This window comes from Lathyrus oleraceus, chromosome 5, assembly GCF_024323335.1.
Source record: "Lathyrus oleraceus cultivar Zhongwan6 chromosome 5, CAAS_Psat_ZW6_1.0, whole genome shotgun sequence".
NCBI classification, from domain to species: Eukaryota; Viridiplantae; Streptophyta; class Magnoliopsida; order Fabales; family Fabaceae; genus Lathyrus; species Lathyrus oleraceus.
This window is the reverse complement of record NC_066583.1, coordinates 613,496,385-613,516,280: the sequence shown is the minus strand read 5'-3', so window position 1 is coordinate 613,516,280 and position 19,896 is coordinate 613,496,385. Positions and strand designations below refer to the sequence as shown.

General features: G+C 43.8%; 1 non-coding gene across 1 annotated transcript; it reads right to left on the bottom strand.

Annotated features, from left to right (window-relative positions):
• Positions 1 to 208: 208 nt before the first annotated feature.
• LOC127090296 (small nucleolar RNA R71) lies at positions 209 to 315 on the bottom strand. Its single transcript, XR_007791820.1, has one exon. It is a non-coding gene; the product is annotated as a small nucleolar RNA R71 (small nucleolar RNA).
• Between the last annotated feature and the right edge of the window lie 19,581 nt (positions 316 to 19,896).

The following is a 19,896-nucleotide window of genomic DNA, read 5'->3' as shown; positions in this document are numbered from 1 at the left end:
TCAACATTTAAAAGTCTTTATCCAATTGGCCGACACCTTTAAATCCAACGGTGCTTCACCTAATGCGATTCGTTTAAGATTATTTCCTTTCTCCCTCAGAGATAGAGCATGTTCATGGTTAGATTCACTTCCAGCTAACTCAATAACTACCTGGGAGGACCTTAGGAGAGTATTCCTTGCTTGATATTTTCCCCCTAGTAAGACTGTTATTCTTCGAAACCAAATAACTAAATTTACTCAAAACCAAGGAGAATCACTTTTTGAAGCTTGGGAGAGATATAAAGAGCTGTTAAGAGTCTGTCCACACCATGGCCTAGAACAATGGTTGATCGTTCATACCTTCTACAATGGACTCCATTATAACATAAAGATGAGCATCGACGCTGCCGCTGGTGGCGCGTTGATGAACAAAGCTTACCCTGAAGCTTGTGACCTAATTGAGGATATGGCCCAAAACCATTACCAATGGGGAACTGAACGAGCATCAATAGAGAAAAAGGAGACCCAAGGTGGAATACATGAGATAAGGTCTATGGACATGATGCAAGCAAAAATGGACGCTTTAGCCCTTAAGGTCAAACATATTTCTACAAACTCTAACACCGCAGCGGTAGTCCACACTGAGTGTGAACTCTGTGGATCTAAAAGACACGAATCGGCGGAGTGTAACCTTTTGAACGACCTGGACACCGACCAAGTGAATTACGCCCAAGATAACCCAATTTCTAATACTTACAACCCTAAATGGAAAAATCACCCGAATTTTTCCTATAAAAACCAGAACCCTATCCAAAACTATGCACCTCAAAGACCACAAGGTTTTCAAGCCCCAAAACCAAATCAATCTATGCAAGTTGTTCCCCGGAAGTCTAACCTTGAGAAGATCATAGAGAGCTTTATATCAGGCCAGACTCAGTAAAATAAAGAATTCCTAAACCAGAACATTCACGTAAACAAATTAATAACGCAATTAGGGACTAAGGTTGATCAGATAATCACTCACAACAAGATGCTTGAAACCCAGATCTCACAAGTAGCACAAAACCAAGCCCCGCAAACTACACCTGGAGGACAATTCCTTGGACAACCTCAACTTAACCCTCTAGGGAAAGCTAACACTATCTCATTACGAAGTGGGACCGCTTACGAATGGCCTCATAACCCAGCAGTGAGCGAGTCCAAAGCTTCTAAAGAAAATATACCTACAAACCAAGGAGAAGAACCAGTGGAACCCGAAAAACAAACCAAACAAGAAGAAGAAGCCAAGGATAAAACTTATAAACCACCACCCCCGTACAAACCACCAATCCCATATCCGCAAAGACTTAAACAAACCAAAATCAATAACCAATACCAAAAGTTTATAAAAGTGATAGAGAAGCTTCATGTAGAGATTCCTTTCACCGAAGTCATCCCCCAAATTCCATCTTACGCCAAATTTCTCAAAGACATCTTAACCAACAAGCGTAGGCTTGACGATCCCAAACCCTTGGAATGCAACTTTATTTCCGAGAATAAACTTGCTAAGAAGGAGAAAGACCCTGGGAGTTTTTCTATACCTTGCATTTTAGAGAGTCATGTGATCGACAAAGCTTTCCTAGACTTAGGCGCTAGTGTGAGTTTAATGCCCTTAGCTGTGTGTAAAAGGTTAAACTTAGGAGAATTACAACAGACTAAGATGTCCCTCCAATTAGCCAATAGATCTGTTAAGTATCCCGTATGCATATTAGAAGACATCCCCGTTAGGATCGGTCAACTTTATATCCCGACAGACTTTGTGGTCATGGATATCAAGGAAGGCGACGATATCCCTATCCTTTTAGGTAGACCATTTTTATCAACAGTCGGGGCCATAATAGATGTTAAAAGAGGAAAATTAACTTTCGAAGTAGGAGATGAAAAGTTAGAGTTTATTCTTTCAAAGTTCCTGATGGCACCAATCATAGGAGACGCACGTTACGCGATTAATATCATAGATGAATGCATAAGGGAATTTGATTAAGAAGAACCTAATATCGAACCATTTCCAAACCCGAATGAAAAGGATGAAGAGCTAAAGGAAATGAAACCTCACATTAACGAACGTTTGGCCCTTACTCCTGACCTTTCACCAACCTCTCAAGAACTTAAGGAATTTCCCGAGAACCTGAGATACGAGTTTTTGGATAAAGAAATGAACCGCCCAGTAATAGTTAGTGCCACCCTAAACCAAGACGATACAAACCAACTCTTGAATGTTTTACGAAGATACCCTTCTGCCTTACGACACGACATCTCTGATTTAAAAGGTATAAGCCCATCAGTGTGTATGCACAGGATCTCGCTAGAGGAGGATTCAAAACCTTCCAGAGAGCATCAAAGAAGAATCAACTCTGTAATGAGTGAGGTGGTAAAGAAGGAAGTCCTTAAACTGCTAGAAGTTGGTATAATCTATCAGATATCTGATAGTAAATGGGTAAGTCCTATACATGTGGTACCCAAAAAGGGAGACATCACAGTCGTGCAGAACGAGAAGGGTGAGCATATGGCTAAACGTATAGAAGGCGGATGGCGTATGTGCATAGACTATAGGAAACTCAATAAGGCAACTAGGAAATACCATTTCCCCCTTCCATTCATAGATCAAATGCTTGAGCGTCTTTCCAGACACTCTTACTTTTGTTATCTTGATGGATATTCTGGATTTTTCCAAATACCCATACACCCCGAGGATCAAGAGAAAACAACCTTCATCTGTCCTTACGGAACATTTGCTTACAGACAAATGCTGTTTGGACTCTGCAATGCGCCAACTACTTTCTAACGTTGTATGATGTCAATCTTCGCAGATTATCTCGACGGAATTATGGAAGTATTCATGGATGATTGAAATTCTAGTTATCAGACTTTGGATGTCACACTGGTTGTTATGACATCCAATTCTGCACAGACAGGTGTAACACCTCAAAATTTGCCCTCCTCTCTTGGGACTAGCATTATCATATTTGCATTTCATTTTAGGTCATTAGGCATCTCATATTGCATATCATGTGGTTACATTGTGCAAGCCATTCTCCCAAGTCTTGATCAGAAGATGAGGAAGTCAAGTGCGAGCCTAGGGTTTACTGACTGATCATGGGCCATCTGAGGATTGGGCTGTGAATTAGGGTTTCATGATTATCAATGGATGTTGGTCTTCATCTTGATGGAATTGATACATCATCATCATCATGGTTGGTTGTCATCAGAAGATTGAAGAGGATTCCTTGAGATTAGGGTTTTGACCACTGGTCAACCCTAATCAGTTGCATTGGGCCAATCAGGGCTGGATCAGGAGAGGAGGCTTATGATGGTTATGAGGATCATTATGTGGTTATATTGTGTTAATTGAGGCAAGGGTTTCACCCTTGAGCCATTTCAGTTGAAGATTGGGGCTCAATTTGATCTATGCATGGCCTGATTCATCTGTCAGTTGAAAAAGTCAACTGTGGTCAACTGTACATGATCTGATAGATTTGGAGGTGGAAATGAGTTGGATACACTTCATTCATGTTGGAACAAGTGTTATTTGACATCTCAAAGCTTAAAAATGAAGGAAATCAAGTCAGGACAAAAACTGCCAAAAATAGAAAGTGACTTGTAATGGAAGTTTCCAAAAATGGAAAGTTTTGGACCTCAAGGCCACGTGTCCAAGGAAGCTTCAAATGAAAAATTGTCCAACATGAAAGTTGTAGATCTTGTTCTCACCTTTCCAAAAAGTCCAAGAACTTGAAAATCCAATGTATGGTTGGAAAGTTATGGCTCAGTGAAATTCAAAAATGACCCATAATCAGGAGGCCATAACTTCCACATGGTTTGTCCAAATTGCAAGTTCTTTATATGCACAAACTCCATTTGACATGTACTTTCATGGTGCATAATTGGATTTTCCCAAAAATGGCCAAGGCAAAAAGTCACTTTTCAACTGGACAGCTGAATTGGACCAGGGGCAAAATTGTCCAACTTTCAAAATAATTGGAATTTTGAGATGGGACTTTTTGCTACACCTCATAAATGGAATTTGGAGTGTGTTGGAATCATCATTTCATGCATAGGCCTTGTAAATTGAGATTTGGCTTGGAAAATGCAATGGATAAAATTGGACATTTTGCCATACACATGTGAATTTGAGAAATACACAACCAATGAAGTTGAAACAAGTTGCAATGGTTCACATAGGGTATTTGGAGGTTGCATGAGCTGTCAAAACAGGTGGCATGTGCTGTCATGTGGAAATTACACTTTTGCCCTCATTTGCAAAATTAGCCATTTCATTAACAATTGCATTTGGCTAATTAACATGATTAGTGGATGATTAAGTGTACATATATATTCCTAATCACACTCTAATCATAACAGAATTTCACAATTACCAAATTCAGATCTAGAAACCTCTCATTCTCTCAAATTTTCATCAAGAACACCAAACCCTCAAATCCTTCAATCTTCCTCAATCTTGAACCAAATCTCGAAATTCTTTTTGCTTTGAACTTGTATCATCATGTGCTAGGACTGTTTTCGTGTTTCATCATCCAAAGCTCATCAAATCGTGATTGTTCAACATGGCCTCATTCATGGTGAATTCTAATTGTGGACATTAGGAGCAAAGGCAAGTGGAGTTGAGCGCATCAATCACCTTCTCGATCTCTCTCCTGCATCTGTTTGTGAAGAACGAGCACCAAGAGCATCAACATAACACTGCCATTCCAGGTTTTTGTGTTTTTTCGAATCTCAAGATATGGTTAATGTTCATATGCGTTTTATAGAGCATGAAACGTAGGTTCTAATGCTGCTTGTGGTTTAGAAAATGATTAACTGTAGCTTGAGAAATCTAAGTTTGAAGTTTCAATGTCAAACCCTAGGTTGCTCGATTCAGGAATTTTAGGAACCTTTAGCCAAAATCAAGTTGATATTCGTGTTGTGCTCGATTAGACGGTTAGAACGGTTATAAGCTTGCTAATTTTCATGGTGATTTCGTGTTCTTCGTTTTTTCGAATTTCTGGAAATGTTGTGTGATGAAGACGATGAACTAAAGCTGTTTGATCCATTTGGCTGTTTGAATTTTCGAATTTCATGTTTCCCGCTGGCGCCACCAATAATTACAGTTATGCCATTATCATTTTAATTAATTTGAATTAATTATTAAAAAATTGATAACACCTTAAATAATTCACCAAAAATAGTAGAAAAATCATAAAAATATGGAGATTTTTTCTATGACTTTGTTGACTTGTGTAGGATTTTTTGACCTATTGGTCAAAGTTGTGCTTGGTAGAAAAATCATTTGCCCTAGGGTTTTCTCACATGAGTTACCTTTTGATACATTTTGCCAATTGATTCATGAAATGCTCATAGTGTTAAATAAATGCCTGGAAATTTTTGTGATGATTCTTGACTCATTGATGCTTATTTCCATGTAAATTTCATGAATTTTTGATACCTGGTCATTGAGCAGCAAATTATGGAACTTAGGTGTGACAATTTGTGTCACACCTCTTGATGTCAACTTTCTGGAATTTTTTACATGACCTATACTTGTTAGAATTGATTGAAATTTTGCATGATGATTGGTTGGCATGTTGAGATATTGTATGAATTTTTGTGGAATTTTACACTGCATTTTCAATTTGATCATGATTTTTCATTTCTAGTGATCATTTGTGCAAGCTCATGTGACCTAGGTTGGTAGATTGATTGAGAAATCCTCATATGGTACTGTATGATCATGAAATTTGATATGCATGTAATAGACACATAATGTGACATCCCTGTTTTGGTCCCATCCATTTCTATTTTGTTTTCAATGAGATATGAATTTTTGAAGTGGATGTATGCATTGATGTTGTGGTTTGAAGCATGAAATTGTGACTGTTTTTGTTGATTTTCATTGACATGGTTCTATTTGCCCAATTGAGCTCAAATTTGACATGGTAGACCTTGAAGATCCCCTGTTTAGGTGTAATTTATTTGATGATTTTTAGATTTGTTTTGATGTGGATTTGAATGCAATAATTCTGTTTGTATGCTTGGTGCCTCATTTGGACTAGTTTGCCTTATTTTGTGCATAGCATGAACATGATGAATGATATAAACATGAGACCAATGATGTTTGCTCTTGTTTGACATTAATTTGAGTTTGGTTGGTGAATACCTTGCTGTTTAGGAATTTTTATTGCCTTTGGACCCTAGGCTTAGCCTAGTGGTCTAGTTGCTAATGTTTGCTTGATTTTTCAGGATCAAAGGCATAATGCACATGGAGAATGATTCAAATCAATTTTAATTGATGTTGTTGATGTTTGTACACTAACATAACATTGTTTTGTAGGTGATGAAGCTTAGGCTTAAGCTTTGAGCTTGCTTTGTTGTGCATTGCTTTGTATAGTTTGATTGATTGAACACTTGCTGTTTGGTTTTGTCTGTCTGAGTACTAACTGTGTTTGACTGTTTCCAGGTACTTTTAGTTGCTCAGTTCCTTGTGAACTTTTGCTTTGCGTTGCTTAAGCAACTTGCATTGAGGTAGGTCCTCTTGACTTCATGTAGTCTGGAGACCCGGCTGTTACCGGGCCGGGCAAATAAATGTCTGAAGTCCTCCTTAAGAGGCAATGATTGTGGTTGTTTATTTTTAAGCCCAAGCAGGTGAAAGTCCTTTAAATAAGGCAATTGGTGGAAGGTAGGGGTATGCAGTCTACCCCCCACTATTCAGTTGAGTCTTCTCCTTGCTCCCATTACATGGTTGAAGCATTGAGATCCTAACCCAAGATCCTGTGCAGTGCACATTGAGTCAGAGTCTCCGAGTATAGAAGGGTCCCCCCATTCTGGACCCATGCTCATTTGTCAGACGCTCTCCCTGGTTAGGGATATGAGCTGTGAGGTCTGATCCTCACTTCACCTCTTCATCTGCTTCACCTTAGCCTCGTAATGGCAAGGTTAAGAGCAAATCAAAACCATGTATAGACGACTTGCTTCGGCGGTCAAACCCCTTTGATTGAGCCCCTTGTTTGGCTATAGTGCGTGCTATGTGGATATCTGATTGACATGATTGTTTGAGATGCTTGTTCTCATTTGATATATGATTGTATGCTTGTGTGCTAGCTTCTTTCCTGGTTAGGATAGTTTGCTTATGCAAGTAGGATAGAAAACCGAACTTAGGTGAACGATGCATGACAACATTAGGCTCGAGTCTCAGCTCCCTAGTCGTGTGTCTTTCCCCGGTTTCTGGTTAGCAATTTAGTCCCTTTCAGGGGAACTACATCGCCCTGATCCTTGTTCCAGACAAGGTATGTAGGCAGGTGGTCGTGCGAGACCACTCCGGGCGCCTTTTTCTTTTTTTGTGTGTGTTGTTTGACTTGTAGGCTCGAGTTCCCGACTCCCTACTAGTTTGCATGTTCTTTCTTTCCCTTTCAGGGGAACTACATCGCCCTGATCCTCGTTCCAGACGAGGTATGTAGGCAGGTGGTCGTGCGAGACCACTCCGGGCAACCTTTTTCTTTTTTGTGTGTGTTTAATTGTTATCTGACTGTGTGTTTTGGCTCGGATGCCGACGTAAGCCCAGTGATTGGCAGTCGGGCTCCACGTTTGCCCTTTTGAGTGTGTTTTGGTTCGGATGCCGACGTAATTCCATCCAGTGGTTGTCGGGCTCCATGTTTGCCATCTGTTTGTTTGTTTTGTGTTGTTTGGCGTGCGTAAGCCGAACTACAGAGGCTCTGATTCTTGTTCCAGACAAGATATGTAGGCATAAGGTGCGATACCTTATCGAGCTCGTTCCTCTTAACCCCACCTGCGTTCCCTGTGTATGTGTGTGATGTTTTAGCAACCTATTCTTTATTCTAGGACGTGGATCCCGTCGAGTACGACAGACGTGAGGGGTGCTAATACCTTCCCCTCGCGTAACCGACTCCCGAACCCATTCTTTTGGTCGCGAGACCATGTCTTTCCAGGTTTCTCTGAGCGTTTCCTTTCCCTATCTTGGGATAAATAACGTTTAGTGGCGGCTCTGTGTGTTATTTCTTTTTAGCTCGCCGGTTTTTTCGCAGGATGCGACAGCTGGCGACTCTGCTGGGGAACATTCTGATGTAGACCTATGCTGGTCCATCGTCCCTAAGCGAGTCTCTCCTAGCGTTTTAGGATTGGTTTGGGTTGCTTATTTTGTATTATTTATTGCATTTTATTATTCTAACCAGTGTGTATATATTTGCATTAATGTCTGCATGCATCATACTATCATGTTGTTGTCGTCCTCATGCAGGTGGTTCCTCTGTTTGGGGGTGGGTGTTCTGAGTGGGGCTAAAACCCAGGCCCGAGTATACACCTAGGACTAGTGTGGTCTCACGTTGCCTCTTTCATGTTAGATCAACATGTGCCTGGCGGCGTGATGTGCCACAAGCCGGATGAGGCTCAGTTGATAGTGCTCATCTTTGTGGAGTATCCACTTTGTTTGAGTCACTCCATCTGAGTTGTTGACTCTGGTGACCGATCATTCCCGGATCTTTGGTTTAGACGATTTTAAGAGAGCTACAATGGCACACCCGAAAGGGCAAACCCATTGAGTATCTCCGCCCGATTGTCGAGACTATTATCCGCCTTAGGATGGCTTGATTAGAACTTACCTGTGAGGGGAGGGTGTTTTGATCAGATGGACTCAGATGGTGACTTTGCGTTCAGTGGATCCAAGTTTTATTTATAAGTCGGATTTATGGTCATTTATTACCGTGACGCCGGAGTGTTGTCCGTGATTTATCAGTGGGGATCCGTTTATTTCAGGATTCCCCGGGCCGAGATATTTATTAGTGGGGATCCGTTTATTTCGGATTCCCTGGGCCGATTCAGATGGTGATGGTGTGTCTGCTCAGAGACCAGTGATGATGATGATGTATCTGTCTTCCGTTTATTTCGGAACCCGTGGGTCAGAATTGTGTTTGTTTGTTCCTTAGATGGTTATGATCAGTTCAGAGACCAGATTCAGTGCAACAGAAGATCAGATGACTGGGAGGATGGCACAGTGCATTGCATTCATACATCATCCTCATTTTGCATCCATCTGCACCAGACTTACGTCTAGCCATATGGGGAGTATGATGGATTGAGAATCTGGTTGAGAGACATCTGAATGTCAGAATGTTATTGGTGAAATATTATCTGTCTCGATGAAACCAGAATCAAAAGACAGAATCTTCCTCATATGGACAGACGTTGCATTCATGCATATTAACCTGTTTGCTGTTTTGCAGGAATCATTGCTCGCGCTCGTAGAACCGTACCTTTGCACTCAACACGCCCTCACAGATATTATACCAGAAGAAATACTCCCAGACTCATGGAACTTCCTAGCGCAGATATGCTCGAGCTGAAAGAGAAAATGAATGAGCTGATCAACATCATGCAAGGCTTTGCAGTTGGTCAGAAAGCTCTGGCAGATAAGGTCGAAAAGCTCGAGCGGGCTTCTGCAGCTAACAGTGTTGTTAACCTGGATGGTGTCTCCGACCAGGGGTTCGGTGGATCCAGAGACGGTGAAAAAAGAGCAACCGTGGGTATGGTGAACAACAATGCTGTTGGTTTTGGTGCTGGTGGTCAACCTGGGCCCGGTCTGGGGCATAATCTGAAGGATAATCTGTTCCCGCCTTTCTTTGGGGTGGATGAAGACCAGGAGGAAGACCGAGAAGCTGATCAATTCTCCATGCACAACGAGCCATTCGGTCAATATGCTGCTCAGCCACAAAGTAAAGAAATTCAGCTGCTGGCTGAGAAAATTAAAGTGCTTGAAAACCATGCTACTCCGGGGTTTGTCAACATGTCCAACATGGGGCTGGTTGAGGGGATTGTGATCCCACAGAAGTTCAAAGCGCTCGCATTTGACAAGTACAACGGGAGTTCTTGCCCAGAGACTCATCTTCAAGCTTTCGTCCGCAAGATCTCTGCATACACGACTGATCAAAAACTGTGGATATACTTTTTCCAGGACAGTCTGTCTGGAGGATCCTTGGAGTGGTACACCAAGTTGAAATCTGCTGACATCAAGAGTTGGCAGGATCTGGGAGATGCATTCTTTAAACAATATCAGTTCAATGCTGATATGGCTCCGAGTCGTACCCAACTGCAGGGTATGTCTCAGAAAAACAACGAGGGGTTTAAAGAGTATGCTCAGAGATGGAGGGAGTTGGCTGCCCGAGTTCAACCTCCGCTAGTGGACAGAGAGATGTCCGATCTCTTCATGGGTACCCTGCAAGGGGTTTTTGCTGAAAGGATGGTGGGTTGTCCGGTAACCAACTTTGCTGACATTGTGGTGGCAGGGGAGAGAATCGAAAGTTGGCTGAAAATGGGGAAGATACAAGATAATGCTTCGTCATCTGGACCGAAGAAATCCTTTGGTAATGGCCAAAGGAAACATGAGGGTAATACCAGTGCGGTCTACGCCCAGAAAGGACCCAGTAGGGATCGTTACTTCCAGCACACCGCTGCGGTAACTATTCCTGCTGACAATCAGCCTGCACAACAGCAACAGCGGCGTCAGCCATTCCATCAAAGGTCTCAGAGGGTAGAATATCCAGTCAGGAGGAGGATGAGTGATCGGCATTTTGACAGGCCGCCTGTGACATATTCTTGCTTATTGAAGAAGTTGAAAGATATGGGGCTGGTACAGTTGAGGACTTTGGCGCCTATGAGACCTGATCAGAGGCCAGCCAATTTTGATGAAAATGTCAAATGTGAATTCCATTCGGGTGCTCCCGGGCACAGTGTAGAGGACTGTAAAGCTTTTAAGCACACAGTTCAGGATTTAGTGGATTCCAAGGCAATTAATTTTGCACCATCTCCCAATGTCAACGCAAATCCCATGCCCGCGCATGGTCAACGGGGAGTAAATGCTATTTCTGCGGAGGATAGGGTTGGACTGTCTGAGGTTGATCAACTGAGGACGCCTTTGGCTGAGTTGAAAAGACAATTGTTGATGAATGGGGTTTACCCGGGCTGCGGGTCTGAGTGTGCTGAGTGCACTACTTCTGCAAACGGTTGTGAGCTTCTGCGGAAGCATGTCCAGGGTTTGATGGACGCGGGGGTTATTGTGATTGAGAAGGCTGGGAAAGAGAAGGAGGAGGTCTCCACCATAACAATCTACTATGATCCGGTTGATTTGTCTAACCTTAGCGAGGAGGCTCCAGTTACCATCACGGTACCCGGGCCGATTCCATATGACAAAGATGATGCTGTGCCATGGCATTATGGTGGGGAAGTTTACTGCAATGGAGAAAAAGTTGAAGAGCAATCTGCTAGTGAAACCACCGTGCTAAAGGTGGATAATGCCGGTCCCAGCGGTTTCACTCGCAGTGGGAGGCTGTTTGCTCCCGATGCTCTGAGGAGGGGGGAAGAAGAAAAAGAGAAAAAAGAAAAGGCTAAGGCTTTAGCCAGGGCAAAAGGGAAGGCTGTGGTGGAGAGTGGAAGTACTCCTGTGATGACACCGGCGCCTGCGGGGTCGGATAACAAATTTGATGATGAAGCTGAAGAGTTCTTGAGAATCATCAAGAAGTCTGAGTATAAACTGGTTGATCATTTGCAGCAGACTCCTTCTAAGATCTCGATTCTTTCACTGCTGTTGAGCTCAGAGGGGCATAGGGAGGCTTTATTGAAAATTCTGAAGAAAGCCTATGTGCCTCAGGAGATCACAATCAACCAATTGGAGACGGTCGTATCCAACGTGCATGCTAGCCATGGGTTGGGCTTTACTGATATGGATTTGACCGTAGATGGAAGGAACCATAACCGGGCTTTACACATTGCAATGGAGTGCAAAGGAGCCGTGCTTTCGCATGTGCTGGTTGATACCGGCTCCTCAGTGAATGTGTTGCCAAAGAAGGCCTTGGCGAAGCTGAACTGTGATGGGCTGATTTTGACCCCGACTGATTTGATTGTGCGGGCATTTGATGGGTCAAAACGGGCCGTGTTCGGGGAAGTGGAATTACCGGTGAAGATTGGCCCAGAGGTGTTTAAGTCGACCTTTTATGTTATGGACATCCAGCCAGCGTACAGTTGCCTGTTGGGTCGCCCATGGATTCATGCTGCGGGAGCAGTTACTTCGACTTTGCACCAGAAGCTGAAATATGTCTGGGGAGGTCAGGTTGTCACCGTCTGCGGAGAGGAGGACATTTTTGTCAGCCACCTGTCTTCATTCAAATATGTGGAGATGGATGGAGAAATATGGGAGACGCCTAGCCAGGCATTCGAAACCGTCAAGGTGGAGAGTGCTCTGTTCGCAAAGCAAGAAGAGGAGAAACCATCCATCGCTTCATACAAACAGGCTGCTGAGGTGGTCAAGAGTGGAGAAGCTCCTGGTTGGGGCAGAATAATGGAAGTCCCTGAGAAGAAGGACCGCTTCGGAGTTGGATATCAACCGGGCCGAGGCTCAGGGCGAGGAAGAGGACGTCGTGCGTCTGTTACTTTCACAAGCGCCGGAATGCTGGATCCGGATCATATCTGCATGCTGGGTGAAGACTCTGACAGCGACTGTGACATGGATCAATGGATAACGCCGTGCGAACCAGGGATGGAAATCCACAACTGGAAGGCCGAAGAAATCATCCGGGTCACTCTCCTTGAAGAGTAATATTTTTCTTGTTTCCTTCTTGTATGCATGCAAACCATACGTGTTGCCCGACACGTAATGGTTCATTGTAAGGGCCTCCTCATGTTTAAAATTTGCAAGATTTTGCATCATGAATAAAAGGATGGTTTTCAATCAAAAGCGGTGTTCCCTGTTTTTCACTTATTTTTGCAGTTTAAAAATAAAAACGAAATAAAAATGGCAATGTTTTCATTTTTCTTTTTCGATTTCTCACACCGGTTCTAAAGCAATGCATGAATCGACATTCATGCAGATGCGATTTTTCCCCGGATCTCATTGATAACAATCCTGTTACACCCTTGTATGACTTCGACAATCCGATCTATCTTGCTGAAGAAGAAGACGAAGAAGATTGTGAACTGCCAGGGGAATTAGCCAGGTTGTTAAAACAAGAGGAGAAGGTGATCCAGCCGCATGAAGAACAGATTGAGGTCGTGAACCTGGGTACCGATGAGGTTAAGAAAGAAGTGAAAATCGGGGCTGCTTTGGATGAAAGTGTCAAGAGCAGAATGGTGGCATTGTTGAAAGAGTATGTCGACATCTTTGCCTGGTCTTATCAAGATATGCCAGGGTTGGATACCGACATTGTTGTGCACAAGCTACCATTGAGAACAGATTGTCCTCCAGTAAAGCAGAAGTTGCGCAGAACTCGACCTGATATGGCGATGAAGATTAAGGAAGAAGTGCAAAAGCAGTGGGATGCTGGTTTCCTTGCTGTCACTAATTATCCGCCATGGGTTGCGAACATTGTGCCAGTCCCGAAGAAAGATGGTAAAGTGAGAATGTGTGTGGACTACCGAGATCTGAATAGAGCTAGTCCGAAAGATGATTTTCCGTTACCTCACATTGATGTGTTGGTAGATAATACAGCTCAATTCTCGGTGTTTTCCTTCATGGATGGCTTTTCTGGCTATAATCAAATCAAGATGTCGCCAGATGATATGGAGAAAACAACGTTCATCACACCATGGGGTACCTTTTGTTACAAGGTGATGTCATTCGGTCTCAAGAATGCCGGTGCTACTTATCAGAGGGCCATGGTGACTTTGTTTCATGATATGATTCATCATGAAATTGAATGCTATGTTGATGACATGATAGCAAAGTCCCAGACAGAAGAGGGGCATTTGGTAGATCTGGCCAAGTTGTTCGACCGGTTGAGACAGTTCAGACTGAGGTTGAATCCGAACAAGTGCACATTCGGAGTGCGGTCCGGTAAATTGCTGGGGTTCATTGTAAGTGAGAAAGGAATCGAGGTTGATCCTGCAAAAGTAAAAGCAATAAAAGAAATGCCTGAACCGAGAACGGAGAAAGAGGTTCGTGGTTTCTTAGGTAGGTTGAACTACATTTCGCGGTTCATATCTCATCTAACGGCCACGTGTGAACCGATATTCAAGTTGTTAAGAAAAGATCAAACGGTCAGGTGGAATGATGATTGCCAAGTGGCATTTGAAAAGATCAAAGAGTATTTGCAGGAGCCTCCGATTCTGATGCCGCCTGTGGAGGGAAGACCATTAATTCTGTACCTGACAGTCCTCGAGGGGTCTATGGGGTGTGTATTGGGGCAGCATGACGAGTCTGGTCGAAAAGAGCATGCCATATACTACCTTAGCAAAAAGTTTACCGACTGTGAAACAAGATATTCACTGCTCGAGAAAACTTGCTGTGCTTTGGTCTGGGCTGCTCGCCGACTAAGGCAGTACATGCTGGTTCATACCACTTTATTGATTTCCAAGATGGATCCAATCAAGTACATTTTCGAGAAGCCAGCATTGACCGGACGGGTTGCGAGGTGGCAAATGATTTTGACTGAATATGATATACAATACACCTCTCAGAAAGCAATCAAGGGGAGTGTATTGTCTGATTACCTCGCCCAGCAACCCATTGATGATTATCAACCGATGAAGTTTGAATTCCCTGATGAGGACATCATGTTTCTCAAATCGAAAGATTGTGAGGAACCAATCCCGGAGGAGGGGCCTGACCCTGAATCCGAATGGATTCTGATGTTTGATGGGGTCGTTAACGTGAATGGAAGCGGTGTTGGTGCTGTTTTGGTTACGCCGAAAGGATCCCACATTCCTTTTGCTGCCCGACTAACATTTGAGTGCACCAACAACATAGCTGAATATGAAGCTTGCATATTGGGGATTGAAGAGGCGATTGATTTGAGAATCAAGAACCTTGTCATATATGGAGATTCAGCTCTGGTGATAAATCAGGTTAACGGAAAATGGTATACGCATCAATCTCATTTGGTTCCGTATCGAGATTATACGAGGAGATTGTTGACGTTTTTCACCAAGGTGAAGTTGCATCATGTGCCCAGAGAGGAGAATCCTTTGGCAGATGCTTTGGCTACTTTGGCCGCCTTGATTAAGGTGCAGAGGTGGAATCAGTTTCCCAATGTTGAAGTGGGACGTCTGGATAGGCCGGCTTATGTGTTTGCTGTCGATACAACATCTGATGATGAGAAGCCGTGGTACTATGATATCAAACGCTATCTTGAGACGCAAGAGTATCCTGAGGGAGCATCTAAGAAAGATAGAAAGACTCTGCGGAGGTTAGCCATGGTGTTCTACCTGAATAAGGATGGGGTTTTGTATAAGAGGAATTTTGATTGGGTCTTGCTCAGATGTGTTGATGATAGAGAAGCAAGCCAATTGATGAAAGAGGTTCACGGGGGGTCGTTCGGTACCCATGCCAGTGGGAATGCAATGGTAAAGAAGCTGTTGAGAGCAGGTTATTACTGGATGACAATGGAGGCCCAATGTTTCAATTTCGTGCGGAAGTGTCATAAATGCCAGATTTATGCTGACAAGGTGCACGTACCTCCAAATCCGTTGAGCTTAATGTCGTCTCCGTGGCCGTTTGCTATGTGGGGCATTGATATGATTGGAAAGATAGAGCCTACAGCTTCGAATGGTCATCGGTTCATATTAGTAGCTATTGATTACTTCACCAAGTGGGTTGAAGCAGCCTCTTATACGAATGTGACGAAGCAGGTAGTGGCCAGATTTCTCAAAAGAGACATCATTTGCCGATACGGGGTTCCCGAGAGAATCATTACTGATAATGGTTCTAATTTGAATAATAAGATGATGGCAGAGCTGTGCCGGGAATTCAAGATTGAGCATCACAATTCTTCTCCCTATCGTCCGAAGATGAATGGGGCGGTTGAGGCAGCCAACAAGAACATTAAGAAGATTGTGCAGAAAATGGTGGTAACCTACAAAGACTGGCATGAGATGTTTCCATTTGCATTGCATGGGTATCGAACGTTGGTACGCACGTCTACTGGGGCGACTCCTTTCTCATTGGTATATGGGATGGAGGCGGTATTACCTGTTGAGGTTCAGATTCCCTCTTTAAGAGTCCTAATGGATGTGAAGTTGCAAGAGGCTGAATGGGTAAAGACCCGGTACGAGGAGTTGAGCCTAATAGAGGAAAAGAGGCTAGCAGCCATCTGTCATGGGCAGTTGTATCAGCAAAGGATGAAACGTGCTTTTGACAAAAAGGTGCGACCTCGGGTATATCACGTAGGTGATATGGTGTTGAAAAGGATCCTTCCTCCTCAAAACGATCGAAGGGGCAAATGGACACCGAATTATGAAGGTCCATTCGTGGTCAAGAAGGTTTTCTCTGGTGGAGCCTTGTTGTTAACGACCATGGATGGCGAAGATTTCCCATCCCCTGTGAATGCGGACGCAGTTAAAAAATACTTCGTATAATTGACCCGCTGGATGAAAAGAATAAAATAGTCCAGGCAAAAATGGGCATCCCGGCGAACCAAAAACAGAAGAAAGGTTCGGGCAAAAATTAGGGATAAAAATGAAAAATGTACACCCGGCAAGTCGAAAACCTGGAAAGGCGACTTGGGCAAAAAAGGGTATCTCGGTGGACTGAAAACCCGAAAGGGCAGTCCAGGCAAAAGAGGGATTGAAACGAACAACTGCGTCTAGCATGATCGTTTGCGCTTTGGTTAAAGCATTATGGATAATACCCGGTAGGGATCAATCAGAAACGTCTTGGTCAGAAGGCAGAAAGCACGGAGAGTCTGAGGACATATGGGGTGTAACCGAGTTGGAACTCGATGAGATTACGGGTTTCACACTGCCATTAGGATAGATTTTTCCTTTTGCGCAATTACCTCTTTTCAGGAATTGCTTCCTTTTGTATTACTCATTTGAGCCACACACTTTTCAAATCAATAGAATGCAAATTCAGTCAAATAATTTTGTTTTTGTTTTTCATAACCGCTTTGATTGCAAAAACATCCAGATATTTTTAATAAAGAATCTTGCATTTTAAGACATACAGGTTCCTTCCAATGCATGTTTATAAGATTGAAAGCTGGAGATCTTATTTGGAAGGTTGAATGACCCAAGTGTTGAAATCTGGACACGCCTGGGGCACGGTTTTATCTAACGATCTGTTTTGCAGGAACTGTTGGATATTTTCCCTCACTTGCAAGTTGTGATGTGGAAGCATTGACAAAGCAAATCCCCAGAGAGTGCGCTCAGGGACGAATGAATGAAGGAACGACGAAGTGACGTTGAGGCGTACGACGATCCTTGACGATAACCAAGAAGACTCTTCAAAGTCGGAAGATTTGAAAGTCTGTAGGAATTCCCCGCAGGGTTCGCTCAGGAACGGATGTATGAAAGAATGACGAAGACGTTGGGACGTCCGACGACCTTTGGAATTAATCAAGAAGACTCTTCAAAGTCGAAAGATTGAAAAGTATGTATAAATTCCGGGAGTACGTCTCTCGTCGAGCTCGGAGCGGTTTGGAATACAAGATGATGGAGCAGAAAAGGTCCAGACGAGTCTGGGAATTCTCAAAAGAGGAAAGCTGATACGAGTATTGGAGGTAGATGTCGTGGTTCGACGAGTCGACGGGTGTTCTGTGCCAATTATTCTCGTTTCCCAGCTAAGTCCCCAAGCAGAGTTATAGGACTAGCTCCCCAGCAGATTCAAGGTCTGTGAACTTCTCCAGCCGAGTCAGGATGGTTATCCCGGACAGGTTACAACGATGTTTCCTCAAGCAGTCAGGTCTGAAGATTGCTACTCCCCGAGTGGAGCGGGTCTTTTTCAAAGAAATATATCTCCAGCAGTTCCCCGAGTGGAGCGGGTTTCAAAGAAAAATATCTCCAACAGTGTTCATCCTACCAGTGGATTGAACAAATTCCCGTAGTGGACGAATTTTTGCATCCCCAGCTGAGATGATTCTACCTATGGATTGCATGGGTTGTCCCAGCGGAGTGGTATGTATTTCCCTAGCAGGGTCAAGACGGTTATCCTCAGCAGGTGATATATGGATGTTTCCCCAGTTGAGCCTGGAGATTGCTATTCCCTTAGCAGAGTCTCTCCGAGTATTTCCCCAGCGAATTCCAAGGGTATTTGTGAGGGTTTTCCCGAAGCGGAGTCAGGATTGATATCCCCAGCAAGTCGAAGATTGTTGTATCCCCACAGAGTGGTGGTGGTGCTTATCCCCAGCAGTTTCTCGAGTGAATTGGGTGCAAAGGAGGTTCTTCCCAGCAAGGGTTGCCTTATTCCCAGCAGCAGTGTTATTCCCCAGCAGGGTGGAGTTGGAGCAATGGCGAGTTCCTCAGCAGAGTGTCTCGTATTCCCCAGAAGAGTCCCTTGAGGGGGATATTTCTTTCTTATGCATTCATCATGAAAAAATAACATGGCATATTGCATAGAAAAATGAATAATCGCGTAGCATTTCCATGTTTGTGGAGCATTACGCAGAAAAAATCAATCATGCATCATTGCAAGCATAAGCTAGTCCTAAACCGTGGTTACCGTTTGAGGGGTGGTTTTGCCGAAAGATGAAGGTGTTACTCCGAGGAGTTTAGCCTCATGATTTGATCAAAGGTACTGTCCCAGTGGTACGACACTGGAAAAGACTTCTTCCGTCGGACAAAGATGGAAAGGTGATGCGTTCAGCACGACTCAAGCCGTGGTTACCGCTTGAAGACAAAAGTTGAAGATGTTACTCTGAGGAGTCTAGCATCAGGACGTCAGAGCAGCAGTGTTCCCCAGTAGTGCGATACTGGAGGAAATGTTTCCGTCAAACAGAGATGGAAGTAAAATCAGAGGACGTTACGCGATCAGCGCGGTTCAGGGGTTCAAATGCAATGATTGGGGATCATTGGCGCAAGCAATTTTCCGGAGTTCAGACCGAGGCGGTATCCAGACCGAAGTGGCGCTCAGGCCCAGTTTCCGATTCTCAGATCGAAGAAGTTTCCGACAATCGGGTTGAAGTACTTGTGGTATTCAGGCCAGATTTTCCGGAGTTCAGACCGAAGTGGTGTTTAGACCGAAGTGGTGTTTAGACCAATTTTCCGGAGTTCAGACCGAAGCGGAGTTCAGACCGAAGTGGTGTTCAGACCAATTTTCCGGAGTTCAGACCGAAGTGGTGATCAGACCGAAGTGGCGCTCGGGCCCAGTTTCCGATTCTCAGATCGAAGAAGTTTCCGACAATCAGGTTGAAGCACTTGTGGTATTCAGGCCAGTTTTTCCGGAGTTCAGACCGAAGTGGTGTTCAGACCAATTTTCCGGAGTTCAGACCGAAGTGGTGTTCAGACCGAGGTGGTGTTCAGACCAATTTTCCGGAGTTCAGACCGAAGCGGAGTTCAGACCGAAGTGGTGTTCAGACCAGTTTTGCCGGAGTTCAGACCGAAGCGGAGTTCAGACCGAAGTGGTGTTCAGGCCAGTTTTTCCGGAGTTCAGACCGAAGTGGTTTTCGGACCAGGTAGAAGAAAAGAAGATTTCGGGGTTCAAGAAAATGTAAAAGGGCAGAGAAAATTTTGGGGTTCAAGAAAAGCAAAAGAAAAAGAGTTGATAATCCCGAGTGGATGTGTGGTGATCAGGCCATGGTTATCCCTGTGTTACCATTTATTTTGGTATCCAGGTCGACGTTTTTCGAGTTTGTTTCTTCGCCGATGCTGACAGGCGTTGTTAATTATTATCCCATCAGAGTGCAAATTGTTCGTCTGTTCTTGGTATTCAATCACTCTTCATCCTGATCATCCGAAAGCCGAGGCTATTTCGTATCGACAGGTTCACAGTGGATTGAATAGGGGCAGCTGTAACACCTCAAAATTTGCCCTCCTCTCTTGGGACTAGCATTATCATATTTGCATTTCATTTTAGGTCATTAGGCATCTCATATTGCATATCATGTGGTTACATTGTGCAAGCCATTCTCCCAAGTCTTGATCAGAAGATGAGGAAGTCAAGTGCGAGCCTAGGGT